The following is a 19,564-nucleotide window of genomic DNA, read 5'->3' as shown; positions in this document are numbered from 1 at the left end:
GGATTAGGCAGGTCGCCTCGATTCCCGCGCCACCTTTTTTGCCACGTATCGCGCGCGCGACTGTTGCGGGATTTGATGAGATCGTCCAGGCCTACAAGTCAGTCACTCGGAAGTGTCCTTATAAAAGGCACCAGACCGGGCTTTTGAACAGTGCACCCTCATTCTCCTTCTTCTTCCTCTGATTTCTCCGATGCGCCTGCTTCCGCTCTCGGCGTCGTAGCCCCGCTCGGACTCGATTCGCTGCCATGGGGAAGGAGAAGACGGTGGCGTTGGAGCGCGCAAAGAAGGCGACGGCGAAGGCGAAAGGAAAGAGGACCAGCCGGGGTGGATCCTCGTCAAGGTCCGGCCTGCCGCCGTGCTGGATCCAAGGCGACTGGATCCGCTCGACGATCAGCCAAGACGACCTCGACGATCTGGTTGAGGGGGGACTGATCCCCCACGAATTGGCGCGGCTCTCGGGGAACGAGACCGAGCCGCGGCCGCAGGAGGGTGAGTGCGTTCTCCTCGCCACTCATGTCGACCGCGGGTTTTCTTTGCCTCCCCACCCTTTCTTTTGTGGTTTTCTGAACTTCTTCGGGGCTCAACTCCACCACTTTACTCCAAACACCATCGTGTACCTTGCTGCCTTCGTGTCAATGTGCGAAAATTTCTTAGGTTGCCGACCGCACTGGGGTCTCTTCAAGCACATATTCACATGTCGCTCCCAGTCGGTCAAGAAGGCCAACCCGAGTGACGAGAGGACGCACGTGATACAGATGTGCGGGAGCCTTGGAATCCAAATGATGAACAAGAGCACCTTCCCATCTATGATCCGTCCCGACTCGGTCTGGGGCTGGCAGTCGACCTGGTTTTACTGCAAAGACCAGCCGACCCCGGGTCAGTCAACTGGACTTCCCCCCCTTTTCTTTGGCTCGAGTGGAGAAGCCCTCGTCCTTGAGGGTGACCTCGAAAGAGAAGGCGCAGGTGAAGGTGTTGGTCGAGCGGGTCGTCCAGCTTGTCCGCGACGGAGTGACTGGTATGGACCTATTGGAGGTCTTTCTCAGTCGACGCATCCAACCACTCCAAGCTCGTGATCATCCGATGTGGATGTACTCGGGACTTGAGGACTCCACTCGGATCGACCCGGAGGACGTTAGTGAAGACACGATGGGGAAGTGGCTGAGAGGAATCACCAGCAACAAAGATAATCCCCGAGGTCTAGGAGGGTGATTCCATTCGACCATTCGCGCCAGCCGGAACAGGTATGATTCTGCATTGTCAAGTATCTCCTCGATTCACTGTGTAACATCTTGTTGACGGTCGACTGTATTTCTTTCGCTCGTTGTCTTTTCAGGCTCTTATTGATATGTACTCGATGCCCAATGGAGTGCAGGAGCAAGATGTCGAGGAAGGGGCGAGCGGGGGCGAGAGTGGCGAGTGGCACTCGGATGCAGAGGAGGACGAGGAGAGCGACGACTCGAGTGATGACGAGGAGGTCGACTCGCCTCCTCGCAGAGAGAGTAGGTCCAAGCACGCCCAAGACCCGGCGAGCACCCCTGACCTGGCGGCCGCACCGACTGGGCAACCTTCGAAGCGCCCTCGGACTTCTTCTCCCGCACTGACTGAGAAGGTATCGAAACAGCTCAAGATTGCGCCGCCTCCCGCGCCGAAAGGATCGAAAGCCACCTCCTCGAAACCACCAAAGGCTTTGCCCAGAATCAAAGTGACCGTCCCCACCATCTCTGGGTAATCATCTGACCCGTTCTTTTGGTCGACTCGAGCAACAGAACATAACCAACTGAATGTTGACATTTGAAGTGCTGCTACATCTGGAACTTCTTCATACCAATACCGAGACGAGGAAATGGAAGACGCGGTTACCTCCAATCCAGGTAAAACTCTCATGATCTTGTTCTTGATTACTTGGTCAATTAAATTCTAGCGATTCACTTGGGGTTGACTGATTCCTCTGCAGCCCCACCCAACGTCATCGATCTTCCGGATGATGATGAAGATGTGGCCCCTAGGCCTAGAAAAAACAAAAAATTAGCAGCTGGCAAGACGTCTCAGCAGGGACCGATGACAACACCAACCGCCCGGCCATCTGAAGACGCAGGTGGGGCCTCTGTAACTTTTGATGTGCCATTGTCGAGTGAGCGCCCTGCACCGTCGATTGTACCGGTGTTTCCTTTAGTTGTCCAACCTCACGCTTCGGAGTTCCAAGCTGCTGCACCTGGGTTGTCTGCCCCCTTCTTCACCAACTACCATGTTCCGGAAAGCCAGTCGGACGCGGCTGCGGAAGCCATCCGTCAGGCTAACATGATGATGGAACAGATGAAGACGGTGCACGAGAACAGCCAGGCCGCTTACGATGCCAGCGCGGCTCTCCGGGCCAATGTCCAAGTAAGTAGACTTTCGACTGACCTTGTTCTATTAGGATATGCTACCTGAAATATTTTCTTTCATACAATCTCTTATTGTTTGCGTCGAATCTATACACCCACTGGGTGTTTTGTTGTCTTTGGTATTTGCGCTCTTCCACTCGGCCTGGGCGAGTGGGATCTGAACCGGTGGGAGCATGCTAAGTGCACCCACTGGGTGTAGTCCCCGAGACCGCAGTCGACTGCGGGCAGTTGACTGGGGTCTGAGTTCTTTTTACTTTCTTTTCTTCCACTCGATCCGGGCGGACTGGTCGAATGGGATCTGAACCAGTGGGGGCACGTCAAGTGCACCCACTGGGTGTAGTCCCCGAGACCGCGGTCGACAGCTGGCAGTCGGCCGGGGTCTGAATAGTTCTTCTTTTTTTTACTCGACCCGGGTGGACCGGTCGAGTGGGGTCTGAATCAGCGGGGGCACGCCAAGTGCACCCGCTGGGTGTAGTCCCCGAGACCGCAGTCGACTGCGGGCAGTCGGCTGGTGTCTGAGCAAACCTTTAAGTTTTATTCACTCGAAAGTAAATAATCTTTGATATTGTCGATTGACATGTCTTTTATCTTCTGCAGAAATCTTGTACTCTCATTTCTAAGTTTGCCGAATTTGAAGAGAAGCAGAGTCAACTCAACCTCGACTTGGAGCTGGCCCAACAAAAGTTGAAGAAAGCTCAAGATGAAGCTGCTGGTATGGAAGGTAACTGCCTGTCGACTGTTCACGTCGATCGTCTTTTAAGATATTTATTTGATCTCTTGTTTGATCCGATTGCTTCTTTTGCAGAGAAAATGAGGTTGGCACTGGAGAAGAAGGACTCGGACCTTGCAGCTGCGCAGAAGGAAGCTCAAGATAAGACTGCCCTTGCAGACCAGAAGCTGGCTTCGGTCGGAGCGTTGGAAGCAGAGGTGAACAAGCTGAAGTCCTGTCTCAATGAGTCCAACCGAGAGGTAACTCGTTTGAAGAAGGATAAGATTGCTCTGAATGAGAAGCTGGAGTCCGCGGTCCGTAAGAGAAATGACACGGAAGCCTATCTAAGAACTCTTGCTAAGAAGCTCTATCTTATGCTGGAAGGTACTCCTTTTAATCCGACTGCTTTACTGCTTGCAAGTTAATCCTGTCCAGTCGACTCACTAACTCTTTGACTGCAGAATTCTGCCAAAACTTTGACGAGGAAACTGGAAGAATCGAGACATGTTTACACCCTATCGTTTCTCCGGTCGGTGACGAAGCTACCATGAACGTGCTTCGACTGGAATCCCATGTCGCCAGCGTCACAAGTTACCTCGCTCGTCTGAAGGTGGCAGTTTCACGGATCGACTCATCACTCTGGCCAAGGGTGATGCTTCAAAATGACCTCGAATCTCTGATGGCTCGGCTCAACGAGATTCCTGGTCGAGTGCAAGAGTGGAAGAAGTCCTCTGCCCGGTGTGGTGCTGACGTGGCGCTGTCTTTGGTAAGGGTCCACTGCAAGGAAGCTCGCGAAGACAAGCTGGCGGCGATCAAGGTCGCCAACACCAAAAGGCACGAATTCCAGTCCTTTATGGAGACTTTCATCGCTGCTGCTACTCGGATCGCAGATGGAATCGACTTGGCGAATTCGTCGAACCCGCCAGCACTCCTCCAGCCGAGTGAACAAACTATGAGATTTAAACCTGTCTTAAATTTGCCTCGGAATGCCAAGTGGTTGCTGTAACCATTAAACTCCTTCGGGCTTGATGCTCGAATACTTTGGTTTGTCGCTTGGAACTTTAGGATTTATCCGAACTGCTTTTGAATATGCTTGTGATTGCTTTTGGAATCTGTTCCCTATTTGGAGTGACCTTCGTGTTTGAGATGCAGCCTTGAAACGGAGACTTCAATCGAACCGCGCCTTGTCGTCCTTGCGGACAAGGATGGAGCGCACGTTGTATTTGTGGCGTAGCTCGAAGGAGAAGGTTGCAGTCGACCTGCGCCTCGTCGTCCTTGCGGACAAGGATGGAGCGCACGTTGTATTTGTGGCACTGCTCCAAAGGAGAAGGACGGCTCACCACTCGGTAGGTTTTTACAAACTTAGGCGAGTATTGGACTGCAGCTAAGCCTCCAAGTGGGAGGATCGCTCACCACTCGGTAGGATTTTACAAACTTAGGCGAGTACTGGACTGCAGCTAAGCCTCCAAGTGGGAGGATTGCTCGCCACTCGGTAGGATTTTACAAACTTAGGCGAGTACTGGACTGTAGCTAAGCCTCCGAGTGGGAGGATTGCTCACCACTCGGTAGGATTTTACAAACTTAGGCGAGTACTGGACTGCAGCTAAGCCCCCGAGTGGGAGGATTGCTCACCACTCGGTAGGATTTTACAAACTTAGGCGAGTACTGGACTGCAACTAAGCCCCCGAGTGGGAGGATTGCTCGCCACTCGGTATGATTTTACAAACTTAGGCGAGTACTGGACTGCAGCTAAGCCCCAGAGTGGAAGGATTGCTCACCACTCAGTAGGATTTTACAAACTTAGGCGAGTACTGGACTGCAGCTAAGCCCCGGAGTGGAAGGATTGCTCACCGGTCGGTAGGATTTTACAAACTCAGGCGAGTACTGGACTGCAGCTAAGCCCCCGAGTGGGAGGATTGCTCACCACTCGGTAGGATTTTACAAACTTAGGCGAGTACTGGACTGCAGCTAAGCCCCCGAGTGGGAGGATTGCTCACCACTCGGTAGGATTTTACAAACTTAGGCGAGTACTAGACTGCAGCTAAGCCCCTGAGTGGGAGGATTGCTCACCACTCGGCAGGATTTTACAAACTTAGGTGAAACGGATTCGCAGCTAAGCCCCTAAGTGAGAGGCTTGCTCACCACTCGGTAGGATTTTCTTTCGAACTTAGGCGAAACGGATTCGCGGCTAAGTCACCCACTGGGGGTTTTCAGATGTAAACAAAAGCAACAACAATCGTGCCAGAGGACTGTAAAGATCTTGTCTTTGATAAACAAATTACAACGGTATTTCTTATTACATTTTATTCGAATGAATACTTAAGTATAAAAGGGGCAGAGTAGCTCCGGGTTCCAAGCCCGTGGCTCGTCCTTCTTATGCTCGACACTGTAAAGGTGGTATGCTTCATTGTGGAGCACTCTAGTGACAATGAAAGGACCTTCCCAAGCTTGGGCGAGCTTGTGTGGTTTCTGCTGATCCACTCGAAGAACCAAGTCTCCCTCTTGAAAGGCTCGACCCTTCACGTGTCTAGCATGGAATCGACGCAAGTCTTGTTGATAAATGGTCGGCCGGATCAAGGCCATCTCTCTTTCCTCCTCTAGGAGGTCGACTACGTCTTGCCGAGCTTGTTCTGCTTCATCTTCAGAGAAGAGCTCAACTCATGGAGCATTATGAAGCAAGTCACTCGGTAGAACAACTTCAGCTCCATAGACCAAGAAGAATGGAGTTCGGCCAGTCGACCGATTAGGAGTTGTCCTCAATCCCTAGAGAACTGATGGAAGTTCATCAACCCAGGCGCCCGCTGCGTGCTTGAGATCTCGCATCAGTCGGGGTTTCAGTCCTTTGAGAATCAGGCCATTTGCTCTTTCTGCTTGTCCATTCGACTGGGGATGGGCGACTGAAGCATAGTCGACTCGTGTGCCTTGTGAGGCGCAGAAGGTTCTGAACTCATCAGAATCGAAGTTCGATCCGTTGTCAGTGATGATGCTGTGCGGAACCCCATATCTGAAAATCAACTCTCTGATGAAGATGACAGCAGTACTAGCTTCAAGATTCTTAATAGGCTTGGCTTCGATCCATTTGGTAAACTTGTCGACTGCTACAAGCACGTGAGTGAAGCCGCTCCTACCAGTCCTCAGTGGACCAACCATGTCCAATCCCCAAACAGCAAAGGGCCAGACGAGTGGGATGGTCTTCAGGGCTGATGCAGGTTTGTGCGACATATTGGAGTAGAACTGGCAGCCTTCACATCTGTCGAATATATCTTTCACCATTTCATTTGCTCGTGGCCAATGAAATCCAGCTCGGTATGCTTTAGCCACAATGGTCCGAGAGGACGCATGGTGACCACAGGTCCCCGAATGGATGTCGTGGAGGATCACTCGACCTTCTTCTGGTGTTATACATTTCTGGCTGACCCCTGTTGCACTTTCTCTGAATAGTTGACCCCTTATTACAGTAAAGGCCTTGGATCGACAGACGATCTGTCGAGCCTCTTCTTCATCCTCGGGGAGCTTTTTCCTAAGGATATATGCAATGTATGGCACTGTCCAGTCGGGAGTGATGACCAACACCTCCGTGACCAAGTCGACCACGGCTGGGACCTCGACTTCAGTCGGATCTGTGGCACTCTTAGGCTGCGGGGGCTCTTCATTGAAGGGATCTTCTTGAACTGAAGGTGCGTGAATATGCTCCATGAACACATTACTGGGAATGGCTTCTCTCTTGGAGCCTATCTTTGCTAAATCATCTGCTGCTTGATTTTTCAGTCGGGGTATATGATGGAGCTCTAACCCCTCAAACTTATTTTCCAACTTCCTCACCGTGTTGCAGTAACCAGTCATGGTTGGACTTCTGACGTCCCACTCTTTCATCACTTGATTGACTACCAAATATGAGTCGCCATATACCATGAGGCGACAGACGCCGAGTGAGATGGCCATACGCAACCCATACAGGAGTGCTTCATATTCTGCTTCGTTATTGGAGGAATCAAAGTGAATCTGGAGGACATATCTGAGCTTGTCTCCTCGGGGGGATACCAGTACCACCCCAGCACCGGAACCATTCAGCATCTTGGAACCATCAAAGAACATGGTCCAGTGCTCTGAGTGAACTTGAGTCGGCAGTTGTTGTTCAATCCACTCGGCGAGGAAATCTGCTATTGTGTAGGACTTAATAGCTTTCTTTGCCTCAAACTTGATATCTAAGGGAAGGAGTTCAATCGCCCACTTTGCCACTCGACCAGTTGCATCTCTATTGTTCAGAATCTCTGATAATGGAGCGTCGCTGACGACTGTAATGGAGTGATCCGAGAAGTAATGTGCAACCTTCTTTGTGGTCATATAGATCCCATAAACAAGCTTCTGATAATGTGGATATCTTTGCTTTGATGGAGTCAAAACTTCAGAGACATAGTATACTGGGCGCTGAACTTTGTAAGCTTTTCCTTCTTCCCGCTCGACCGTAAGTACTGTACTGACAACTTGTCCAGTGGCTGCAATGTAAAGCAGTAAAGGCTCTTTGCTGCTTGGAGCAGCAAGCACCGGCTGGGTGGCAAGTAGGGCTTTAAGCTCTGCAAATGCTACAACAGCTTCAGGAGTCCACTCGAACTTGTCTGACTTCTTCATCAGTCGGTAAAGAGGCACTGCCTTTTCACCGAGTCGAGAAATGAATCGACTTAGGGCGGCCAAACAACCAGTAAGCTTCTGGACATTGTGCACACGCACAGGGCGTTTCATCCGGAGTATGGCACCCACTTTCTCTGGGTTAGCGTCGATCCCTCGTTCAGAAACGAGAAAACCGTTCTGCCTGGAACTCCAAACGTGTACTTCGATGGATTAAGCTTGATATCATACCTTCTGAGGTTGGCAAAGGTTTCAGCAAGGTCAGTCAGTAGGTCGGAACCTTTACGTGACTTGACCACAATGTCATCCATGTATGCTTCCACATTCCGATTGATCTGGGTGAGCAAGCACTTCTGAATCATCCGCATGAATGTGGCTCCAGTGTTCTTCAAACCGAATGGCATAGTGACATAACAGAAGCACCCAAACGGGGTGATGAAAGCTGTTTTTATCTCATCGGGTCCGTACAGACGGATCTGATGATACCCGGAATAAGCGTCCAAAAAGGACAAACGCTCACACCCCGCAGTCGAGTCGACTATTTGGTCGATGCGAGGGAGAGGAAAATGATCTTTCGGGCAGGCCCGATTGATATGTTTGAAGTCTATGCACATGCAAAGTGAGTCGTCCTTCTTTGGGACCATGACAACATTAGCTAACCACTCGGAGTGGTAAATCTCTCGGATAAACTCAGCTACCAGAAGCCGAGCCACTTCTTCACCGATTGCCTTCCTCTTCTGTACGGCGGACCGTTGAAGATATTCTTTGACTGGTTTCACTTTTGGGTCAACTCGAAAACAATGCTCAGCCAGTCCCATGGGAACACCTGGCATGTCAGAAGGTTTCCATGCAAACATGTCCCAGTTCTCACGGAGGAACTGGATGAGCGCTTCTTCCTATTTGGAGTCGAGTGTTGTTGAAATGTGAGTCGGAGCAGCATTGGGATCTGTCGGGTGAATATGAATCGACTTTGTTTCGCCAGACGACTGGAATGCTGAATCCGTGGCAGGCTTCTTAGCTCGTAACAAATCACTCGGATCTGCATTTTTTTGATATTGCTGCAATTCCACTACTGCCATCTGTGCATCGGCAATCTTTGAGCCCTTCTGGAAGCACTCTTCTGCCTTCTTTCGATTGCTAGTGACAGTGATCACCCCTTTGGGACCAGGCATCTTCAATTTGAGGTACACGTAACATGGTCGAGCCATAAAACGTGCATAAGCTGGCCTGCCCAAAATAGCATGATAAGCACTCTGGAAATCTACGACTTCAAATGTCAACTTTTCTTTGCGGTAATTCTTGGAATCACCGAATACTACATCAAGGGCGATCTGGCCGAGTGATGCAGCCTTCTTGCCAGGGATAACTCCATGGAAACTCATATTGCTTTCACTGAGTCTGGACATCGGAATGCCCATTCCTTTCAACGCCTCTGCATACAGTATATTCAAGCCACTGCCACCATCCATCAGAACCTTAGTCAATCGAGTACCTTCGACTACTGGGTCGACCACCATCGCTTGCCTCCCAGGGGTGGCTATGTGCGCTGGGTGATCAGACTGGTCGAATGTGATGGCAGTCCGAGACCACTTCAAATAACAGGGTGTCACCGGAGCAACCATGTTCACTTCTCTGTTGATGACTTTCAGTCGACTCTTACTCTCAACATCAGCGAAAATCATCAGAGTGGAATTGACGTGGAGGTAACCATCATCGTCCTTGTCCCCATACTCAACTTTGTCTGTTTCCTTCTCCTTTTCCTTGGGTTGTTTCTCTCGGAATTGCTGATTAGGAGTCGACACTGTTGAGTGGTATGCTTTGGGTAGATTAAATTACCCTCTTCATCTTTCTTAGTGTGAATGTGGCATGGTAAATCCAGCACATCATTTCCATCATGATCTTTTACTTTCTTGGGGTTCGATGGTCCTTTGGGTTTCCCCTTGAACTTCCCTTGAGTCACGGCTAAGGCTTCGCCAGGAGCGGCTGGCTTGGCTTTGCGCTTCTGCTTCCGACTGGAGTTTCCTCCTCCAGTTTCATGGGTGACTGTTTTGTGCTTGTCACTCCGGAGTCGGTCTTCTTCTTCACCATTTGCGTACTTGGTGGAAATCTCCATCATCCGAGTCAGAGTCATATCTCCCCTCCGACCGAATTTCAGATTCAACTCCCGATACTTAACGCCTTCTTTGAAGGCACAAATTGCTTGGTGATCTGACACATTCTCCACTGTGTGGTGCAACGTGATCCATCTCTGGATATAATCCCTCAAAGTTTCATTCGGTTTCTGAACGCAACACTGTAATTCTGTCAACCCTGCTGGCCGCTTGCAAGTACCTTCAAATGTTCTGACAAATACTCGAGCAAGATCTTCCCAAGTATAAATACTACCAGGAGCTAACTGATTCAGCCACGCCCTGGCCGAGCCCTCTAGCATCAAAGGAAGGTGCTTCATGGCCACTTCATCGTTGCCGCCACCGATCTGTACAGCCACTCGGTAATCTTCAAGCCAAGTGTTAGGCTTGGAATCACCAGTGAACTTACTGACTCCAGTCGCCAACCTGAAGTTGGGAGGAATCACCGCAGCCCTGATGGCTCTGCTGAAGCACTCTGGGCCTGAGACATGCACTCTGCTACTGGTTGGAAAATCTCTGTCGGGGCCTTCTCTATGAGCTCTGTTCCTGTCGACCAGACCCTGAACGAGAATAGATCTCGCATCAAAGCCCGGTTCCCCGGGGTCGACTGGAAACCTTCGCCCACCACTGTGAGGGCGTCTGTCATCCTGCTGCCGAGGCATGTTTGATCCACTCCTTGGGGGAGGCGTGGGCCCTCGACGACGATCATCGTGATCGAGTCGGTGATCATACCGCTCACGGTTTCTGTATCGATCTCATCGGTCTCCACGTCCCTCACGCCTCGGGGGCGATCTTGGGATGTGAGCCGACTGGACTGTGTCTGCAACCACGGATCTGCTGTGAATCCTATTCCGCGACTGAGATACTACTGTATTCTTGATACGTCTCCGTCGTATCTACTTTTCCAAACACTTTTGCCCTTGTTTTGGACTCTAACTTGTATGATTTGAATGGAACTAACCCGGACTGACGTTGTTTTCAGCAGAATTGCCATGGTGTTGTTTTATGTGCAGAAAACAAATATTCTCAGAATGACCTGAAACTCCACGGAACATCTTAGAAAAAATAATAAAAAATCCTCGCCAAAGATGAAGACCAGGGGGCCCACACCCTGTTCACGAGGGTGGGGGGCGCCCCCCACTAGGGCGCCCCCTACCTCGTGGGCCCCCTGGATGCCCTCCGACGCCAACTCCAACTCTATGTATTTGCTTTCGGAGAGAAAAAAATCAGAGAGAAGAAATCATCGCGTTTTACGATACGGAGCCGCCGCCAAGCCCTAAAACCTCTCGGGAGGGCTGATCTAGAGTCCGTTCGGGGCTCCGGAGAGGGGGATTCGTCGCCCTCGTCATCATCAACCATCCTCCATCACCAATTTCATGATGCTCACCGTCGTGCGTGAGTAATTCCATCGTAGGCTTGCTGGACGGTGATGGGTTGGATGGGATTTATCATGTAATTGAGTTAGTTTTGTTAGGGTTTGATCCCTAGTATCCATTATGTTCTAAGATTGATGTTGCTATGACTTTGCTATGCTCAATGCTTGTCACCAGGGCCCGAGTGCCATGATTTCAGATCTGAACCTATTATGTTTTCATGAATATATGTGAGTTCTTGATCCTATCTTGCAAGTCTATAGTCACCTACTATGTGTTATGATCTGGCAACCCCGAAGTTACAATAATCGGGACCACTCCCGGTGATGACCATAGTTTGAGGAGTTCACGTATTCACTATGTGCTAATGCTTTATTCCGGTTCTCTATTAAAAGGAGGCCTTAATATCCCTTAGTTTCCAATAGGACCCCGCTGCCACGGGAGGGTAGGACAAAAGATGTCATGCAAGTTCTTTTCCATAAGCACGTATGACTATATACGGAATACATGCCTACATTACATTGATGAATTGGAGCTAGTTCTGTGTCACCCTATGTTATGACTGTTACATGATGAACCGCATCCGGCATAATTATCCATCACTGATCCGGTGCCTACGAGTTTTCCATATACTGGTTTACGCTTATTTACTTTCCCGCTGCTACTGTTACAATCACTACAAAATACCAAAAACATTACTTTTGCTGCCTTTACTTTTGTTGCTGTTACCACCACTATCATATTACTGTGCTACTAAACACTTTGCTGTAGATACTAAGTTTCCAGGTGTGGTTGAATTGACAACTCAGCTGCTAATACTTGAGAATATTCTTTGGCTCCCTTGTGTCGAATCAATAAATTTGGGTTGAATACTCTACCCTCGAAAGCTGTTGTGATCCCCTATACTTGTGGGTTATCAAGACAAATTTCTGGCGCCGTTGCCGGGGAGCATAGCTCTATTCTTTGAGTCACCTTGGGATTTATATCTGCTGGACACTATGAAGAACTTGAGAGATCCAAAAACCAAGATCTATCCCTCAACTACGAGGGGAGGTAAGGAACTGCCATCTAGCTCTGCACTTGATTCTCCTTCTGTTATGAGTAAGTTTGCGACACCTACACCTGCTTCTGGTATTCGTTCTGATATGTTGCATGTTATTGATGATGCCACTTCTGCTATGCATGATACTTATGATGAAACTGCTTCTATGCCTGATACTACTGTGCCCCTTGGTGAATTTCTTGATGAAAAAATTGCTAGGGCTAGAGAAAAAGAAATTATTGAATCTGAATACGATGATGATAGTGATGATGAAAATATGCCTGTTATTCCTGAGGGCTATCTTTTTGATATGGAATCTTCTGCCGCTATTTTAGCTTGCAAAGATAGATATGAGCTTAAGAGGTTATTAGTTAAATGGAACAAAGAATCACTTAGAGATAAGATGAAACCTGACCCTGCTTTTGCTACTTCACCTATCTGTGTTGCTGATAAGGATTATGAATTCTCTGTTGATCCTGATATAATTACTTTGGTTGAATCTGATTCGTTTTATGGCTATGAATCTGAAACTGTTGTGGCACATCTTACTAAGTTAAATGATATAGATGCCCTGTTTACTAATGATGAGAGATCGCGTTACTTTTATATACTCAAAATATTTCCGTTCTCATTAAAGGGTGATGCTAAGATATGGTTTAATTCTCTTGATCCTGGTTGTGTGCGTAGTCCCTAGGATATGATTTATTACTTCTCTGCTAAATATTTCCCTGCTCATAAGAAACAAGCTGCTTTGAGGGAAATATACAACTTCGTGCAAATTAAAGAAGAGAGTCTCCCACAAGCTTGGGGGAGGCTTCTCAAGTTACTTAATGCTTTGCCTGATCATCCTCTTAAGAAACCCGAAATACTTGATATCTTTTATAATGGACTAACCGATGCTTCCAGAGATTACCTGGATAGTTGTGCTGGTTCTCTTTTCAGGGAAAGAACACCAGATGAAGCTGAAATTCTATTGAATAATATGTTGACAAATGAAAATAATTGGGCACCTCCTGAGCCAGCTCCTGCTCCAATTACTGGGCCTATTCTTAAACCAACTCCGAAGAAGAGAGGTGTTGTATTCCTCAGTCCCGAAGATATGCAAGAGGCAAAGAAATCTATGAAAAAAAGGTATTAAAGCTGAAGATGTTAAGAATTTACCTCCTATTGAAGAAATACATGGTCTTAATATACCGCCTGTTGAAGAAACATATGATCTTAATTCTTTATTTATTGAAGAACCTCCTGATCCCGATATCCCGACACAGGTAGTAAAGGTAAATTCTCTCTATAGATATGATAAAGCTGAAGTTCCTCCTACTAAAATTGCTAGTCAGTGCTTGGATGAGTTTGATAACTTTATGTTTAAGCAAGACAACTTCAATGCTTATTTTGGTAGACAATTAAAAGAAAATGCTTATATGATTAGACGCTTGGGTGATTATATGGCTAATATTAAAGGTGAACTTAAACTTGTTAGCAAACATGCTTCTATGGTTACCACTCAAGTAGAGCAAGTACTTAAGGCTCAAAAAGAAGTGCTTGATGAAATGAATAGTAAGAAAAATGATTATGCTGTTAGAGTGGCTACTAGAATTGGTAGAATGACTCAGGAACCTTTGTATCCTGAAGGCCACCCTAAGAGAATCGAGCAAGATTCTCAAAGAAATAATATTGATGTTCCTAGTTCTTCTAAAAAGAAGAAGAAGAAAAATGATAGAAATGTGCAAACTTCTAGTGAACCTATTGCTGAACCACCTGATAATCCAAATGATATTTCTATGTCTGATGCTGAAACACAATATGGTAATGAACATGAACCTAATGAAAATATTAATGATGATGTTCATGATGATGCTCAACCTAGTAATGATAATGATGTAGAAATTGAACCTGCTGTTGATCTTGATAACCCACAATCAAAGAATCAACGTTATGATAAAAGAGACTTTGTTGCTAGGAAACATGGTAAAGAAAGGGAACCTTGGGTTCAGAAACCCATGCCTTTTCCTCTGAAACCATCCAAGAAAAAGGATGATGAGGATTTTGAGCGCTTTGCTGAAATGATTAGGCCTATCTTTTTGCATATGCGATTAACTGATGTGCTCAAAACAAATCCTTATGCTAAATATATGAAGGATATCATTACTAATAAAAGAAAGATACCGGAAGCTGAGATTTCCACCATGCTTGCTAATTATACTTTTAAGGGTGGAATACCAAAGAAACTTGGAGACCCCGGAGTACCTACTATACCTTGCTCCATTAAAAGAAATTATATTAAAACTGCTTTATGTGACCCTGGAGCCGGTGTTAGTGTTATGCCTCTCTCTTTATATCGTAGACTTGATTTGAATAAGCTGACACCTACTGAAATATCTTTGCAAATGGCTAATAAATCAACTGCTATACCTGTCGGTATTTGTGAGGATGTGCCTATTGTAGTTGCAAACGTTACTATTTTAACGGACTTTGTTATACTTGATATTCCCGAGGATGATAGTATGTCTATTATTCTTGGAAGACCTTTTCTTAATACTGCAGGGGCTGTTATTGATTACAACAAAGGCAATGCCACTTTTCATGTTAATGGTAATGAGCATATGGTTCACTTTCCGAGGAAACAACCTCAAGTTCATAGTATCAACTCCATTGGAAAAATTCCATCGATTATAATTGGAGGTTTTGAATTTCCTCTTCCTACTGTCAAAAAGAAATATGATATACTTATTATAGGGGATGTGCATATCCCCGTTGAGGTAACTTAGTGTTATTCGAAATTTCTCCGGTTTCATGATTATCGAAATGAGTTTGTTAACAAGACTTGATCAACCTTGTTAGTGGATTCTTTTTGATGAGCATGAGATGGATGAAACTAGAAGCACAAACTTCTGTACCTTCTCTTTATTTTCTGTCAATTAGTAGAAATAAAGTAAAAATAGTATTTTTCTGTCTGTTTCCTGACTTATCCGTGCAATATAAAAATATCCCGAAAATAAAAGTCCTCAAAATGCCATGCCAATTTAATATGATTTTTTCGGGAATATTTGAGGATTTACTGTGCAAAAATTACCGCGGGAGGAGCTGCCACCTGGCCACGAGGGTGGTGGGCGCCCCCCCTCTAGGGCGCGCCCCCCTGCCTCGTGGGCCCACGGTGGCCCTCCTCCACTTATCCCAGCACCCATCTTCTTCCTCTGTCTCACACAAACCCGAAAAACCAACTCAAGCACGAGTTCCACCCACTTTTGCTGTGATTTTCGATCTCCTTGCTCAAAGCACCTCTCGCAAAACTACTTGGGGAGATTGTTCCTTGGTATGTGACTCCTCCATTGGTCCAATTAGTTTTTGTTCTAGTGCTTTATTCTTTGCAAATTTGTGCTGCATAGGCCACCATGTTATTGAGCTTGCCTGTCAAATTTATATGGTTCCAAGTAGTTCTAATGCTTGATATAGGCTCTAGGCACTTATAGGAGTAGTTGCTATCAATATTATTGAAGTTGGTTTACTTTTGTTTGAAGTTACTAAAAATTTCAGAATTTTTCAAAGAAAAACAATATTGTAAGTGCATCTAGTGCCACCCCTAGTTGGTTTTGGAGTATTGACGACAAACCTGGTTGCGGGACTAATGTATTTGTGAGAATTGCAGGATAACACAGGTAGAAGTCCCTCATTGATGCGGTTTTCCTACCGGAGATGACCCCTAAAAACGTATGAAGACATTGAAGTCAAAGGTGGGATGTGAAGACATTCACATTGAAGACTATGACAAGAGAAGACAACGTGTGAAGACTATGGAGCGCGAAGACTTAGTTGTTTCGTCGTTCTTTTTCTTCTTTGTTGAGTCATAGGAACCACCGTACTGTTAAGTGGGGTCCAAGTGAACCAGTCAGAATGACAGAAGTGATGCTTAACCAAAATCCTATGTCTTCGAGCGAAGACAATGAAAGCAAATCTTATCCAGAGCTGGATAAGTCAGCTTTGCTTGTAGCCCAAGTAAAGTTGTCGTGTGTGTTTGAAATCTGACCGTTGGAACACGTGTCAGTTCCTTAGTGACCCAGGGTCATTTCGGACAAATCAGGTCGGGTTGCCCAGTGGCTATAAATAGCCCACCCCCTACAACCATAAACGGTTGGCTGCTCAGAGTTAGTGCACGGCTTTTGTCGTTTGAGAGCAACCCACCTCGAAGCCTTTGAGAGAGAATTCCTTGCGAGGATAAAGCCCTAAACACCCAGAGCCAAAGAGTGTTAGGCATCACTTAAGTCTTCCTGTCTGTGTGATCTGAAGACTTATTACACTTGAGGACTGTGAATCCTCCAGCCGGTTAGGCGTCGCGTTCTGAGCATCCAAGAGTCATTGTGGATCGCCGGTGAACGAAGTCTATGAAGGTTTGGAAGTCTACCTTGAAGACTTACCAGAGTGATTGGGCGAGGACTGGGTGTCCTTAGCTCAAGGGGAATAAGGTGAAGACGTGGTCTTCTGAGTTGAATCTCAGCCTCCCTAACCATACGTACAATTGTCACAACAACTGGAACTGGTCCAACAAATCATTGTCTTCAACAAGTCACTGGTTTCATCCTTCCCATCCCTTTACTTACTGTTGGTCCTGGTGAAGTCATTGTATGATTGCATTATCTTTTGTCTTCACAGAGTGACTGCTTGTTCTGATTGGCTTCACACTATCTTCCTACCTGATCTATACTGCCTAGTTGCTATTAGTCATTGTGCTTTCACTTCATTGAATACTTGACTATGGCTTGCTTAGTGTAGTCTACCTTCCGCTGCATGGTAATAGGTTTATTTCTATCGTTTGTCTTCGAAACTTCCATGTTTTGAAGACTTTCATAAAAATTGCCTATTCACCCCCTCTAGTCAATCACTAGCACTTTCAAATATGCTTAGGAAGATGTTCCAAGGTGGTTCCTCTAAGAAGCAAGGACCCAGGATTGCTATGCGCGATGCTGACGAGGATCCACCAAGAGACGCTCCAGTACGGCCTTGCGAATGGCCGTCGGAAAATTTTATGGACCGTGCGGGAATTAAAGAAGAATTCAAAGCATATTTGTGCAATGCCGGTCTTGAGGATTTTGAGGCTAACAAATGCCCCCAGTATCATGATCTCACAAGTTCCTTTGTGAGGAGGTTTGAGTATTCATCTTCGCGTAATTCTCCTTCAGTCATGTTTGATCTCTATGACAAATCTTATACCATGGACTTAGAGGATTTCACTTCTGCTTGCAAACTTCCATCATGGGGTAGTGTTAGGGATCCCCCTAAATCTGAATTTAGAAACTTTCTTGTTAGTATAACTGTGGGGGAATCTAGAGATATAACGCAGGCTACCATAGGGAGCATTTACTTTCCTGCTATACATTATTTTGCTCTCTTCATCAGTAGATGCATAAATGCTAAGGATGAAGCATGTCACATGTGTGTCCCTGGTCTTAGTATTCTTAGGAGTGCTGTGTTAGGAGACCAATCTTATCATATGGGAGCCATTGTAGCTCGTAGGTTGCATCATAATAGACATAATGGAGATTTCTTTGGAGGAATTTATGCAACCCGCTTAGCTCATTTTCTTGAGATAGACATTCGTGAGGGTGATACGGAGTTGCCTCCTGCATATTTAGATTATGACTCTATGGCTTCGCACCAGTTTGCCGAGAGGCCAGAATCACCTCTCTTATATCGTTTAATTTTTGATAAACGACGTGTGTCGGTGCCAAAACCGGCGGATCTCGGGTAGGGGGTCCCGAACTGTGCGTCTAGGCCGGATGGTAACAGGAGACAAGGGACACGAAGTTTTACCCAGGTTCGGGCCCTCTCGATGGAGGTAAAACCCTACGTCCTGCTTGATTAATATTGATGATATGGGTAGTACAAGAGTAGATCTACCACGAGATCGAGGAGGCTAAACCCTAGAAGCTAGCCTATGGTATGATCGTTGATGTGTCTGTTGTCCTACGGACTAAAACCCTCCGGTTTATATAGACACCGGGTAGGGTTAGGGTTACATAGAGTCAGTTACAATGATAGGAGATCCGCATATCTGTATCGCCAAGCTTGCCTTCCACGCCAAGGAAAGTCCCTCCCGGACACGGGACGAAGTCTTCAATCTTGTATCTTCATAGTCCAGGAGTCCGGCTGAAGGTATAGTCCGGCTATCTGAACACCCCCTAATCCAGGACTCCCTCAACGTGTTTTATGTATTACTCTCCCTACTCCTGCCTTCTTTTATTCACAGACAACAAGAAGATATGTTATTACCAGAGAGGAGACAGAAGAGTACGAGAGGAGAGCGGAGGCAGCTCGACTCCACGCTGCAGCTCAGCAGGCGATAACCGCTGCACATCAGTATGATCCCAACTATTCTTCATCGCAGTACGACCCCAACAACTATTATTATGGATATCCGCCAGGCTAGCCGTGGCCATAGACCAACTTAGGCCAAAAGCCTAAGCTTGGGGGAGTACGTATTTCTCACCGACATTACATTTATGTTCACACACACTCATTACTAGATGTCGGTGCTCATACTCTTTCACTGTAATATCCATGCTAGTTTATTTTCTTTTTCCTGCTTTCTTCTTGTGTGTTTGTTAAACCTTAAGAAAAAAATAGTAGTAGTTTATTTTTTCTGCTGTAGTAGTAATAATTAAAAATAAAACTCAAAAATATTTCCTGTTCTTCTTTTGCTTGTTGGGAGCTTTCCCGTGTAAATAGTTTTATTTCTTTTCTTTTCTTTAGGGGTCAGTAGGAGAAGACCATAATTAAATTGTTGAAGTGGCTCTTATAAGCATTATTGTTGATTTAACCAAGAGCCCATATTGCTTTGTCTTTTCCTGTTTATTGAATGCTCGCAGATTCCAGCTTAATCCAATGCACGTACACTCTTATTATTATTCACACCGTTCGGTCGTGCAAGTGAAAGGTAATTATGATGATATATGATGGACTGACTGAGATGAGAAAAGCGGGTATGAACTCGACCTCTTTTGTTTTTGTAAATATGATGAGTCCCTCATTCTTGATTCAGCTTATTATGAATAAACATGTTTGCAATGATAATTAGAGATCATAGTTGCTTGTGCCATGCTTGATTAGCTATGAGTTATAATGGTTTACCTTGTGTGCCAACATGCTATTGAGATGATTATGATGTGGTATGATGGGGTGGTATCCTCCTTTGAATGATTTAAGTGACTTGACTTGGCACATGTTCACGCATGTAGTTGAAACAAAATCAACATAGCCTTCACGATATTTATGTTCATGGTGGATTATATCCTACTCATGCTTGCATC

Source organism: Triticum urartu, chromosome 6 (assembly GCF_003073215.2).
Source record: "Triticum urartu cultivar G1812 chromosome 6, Tu2.1, whole genome shotgun sequence".
Taxonomy (NCBI): domain Eukaryota; kingdom Viridiplantae; phylum Streptophyta; class Magnoliopsida; order Poales; family Poaceae; genus Triticum; species Triticum urartu.
Note: the sequence above shows the minus strand (reverse complement) of the source record.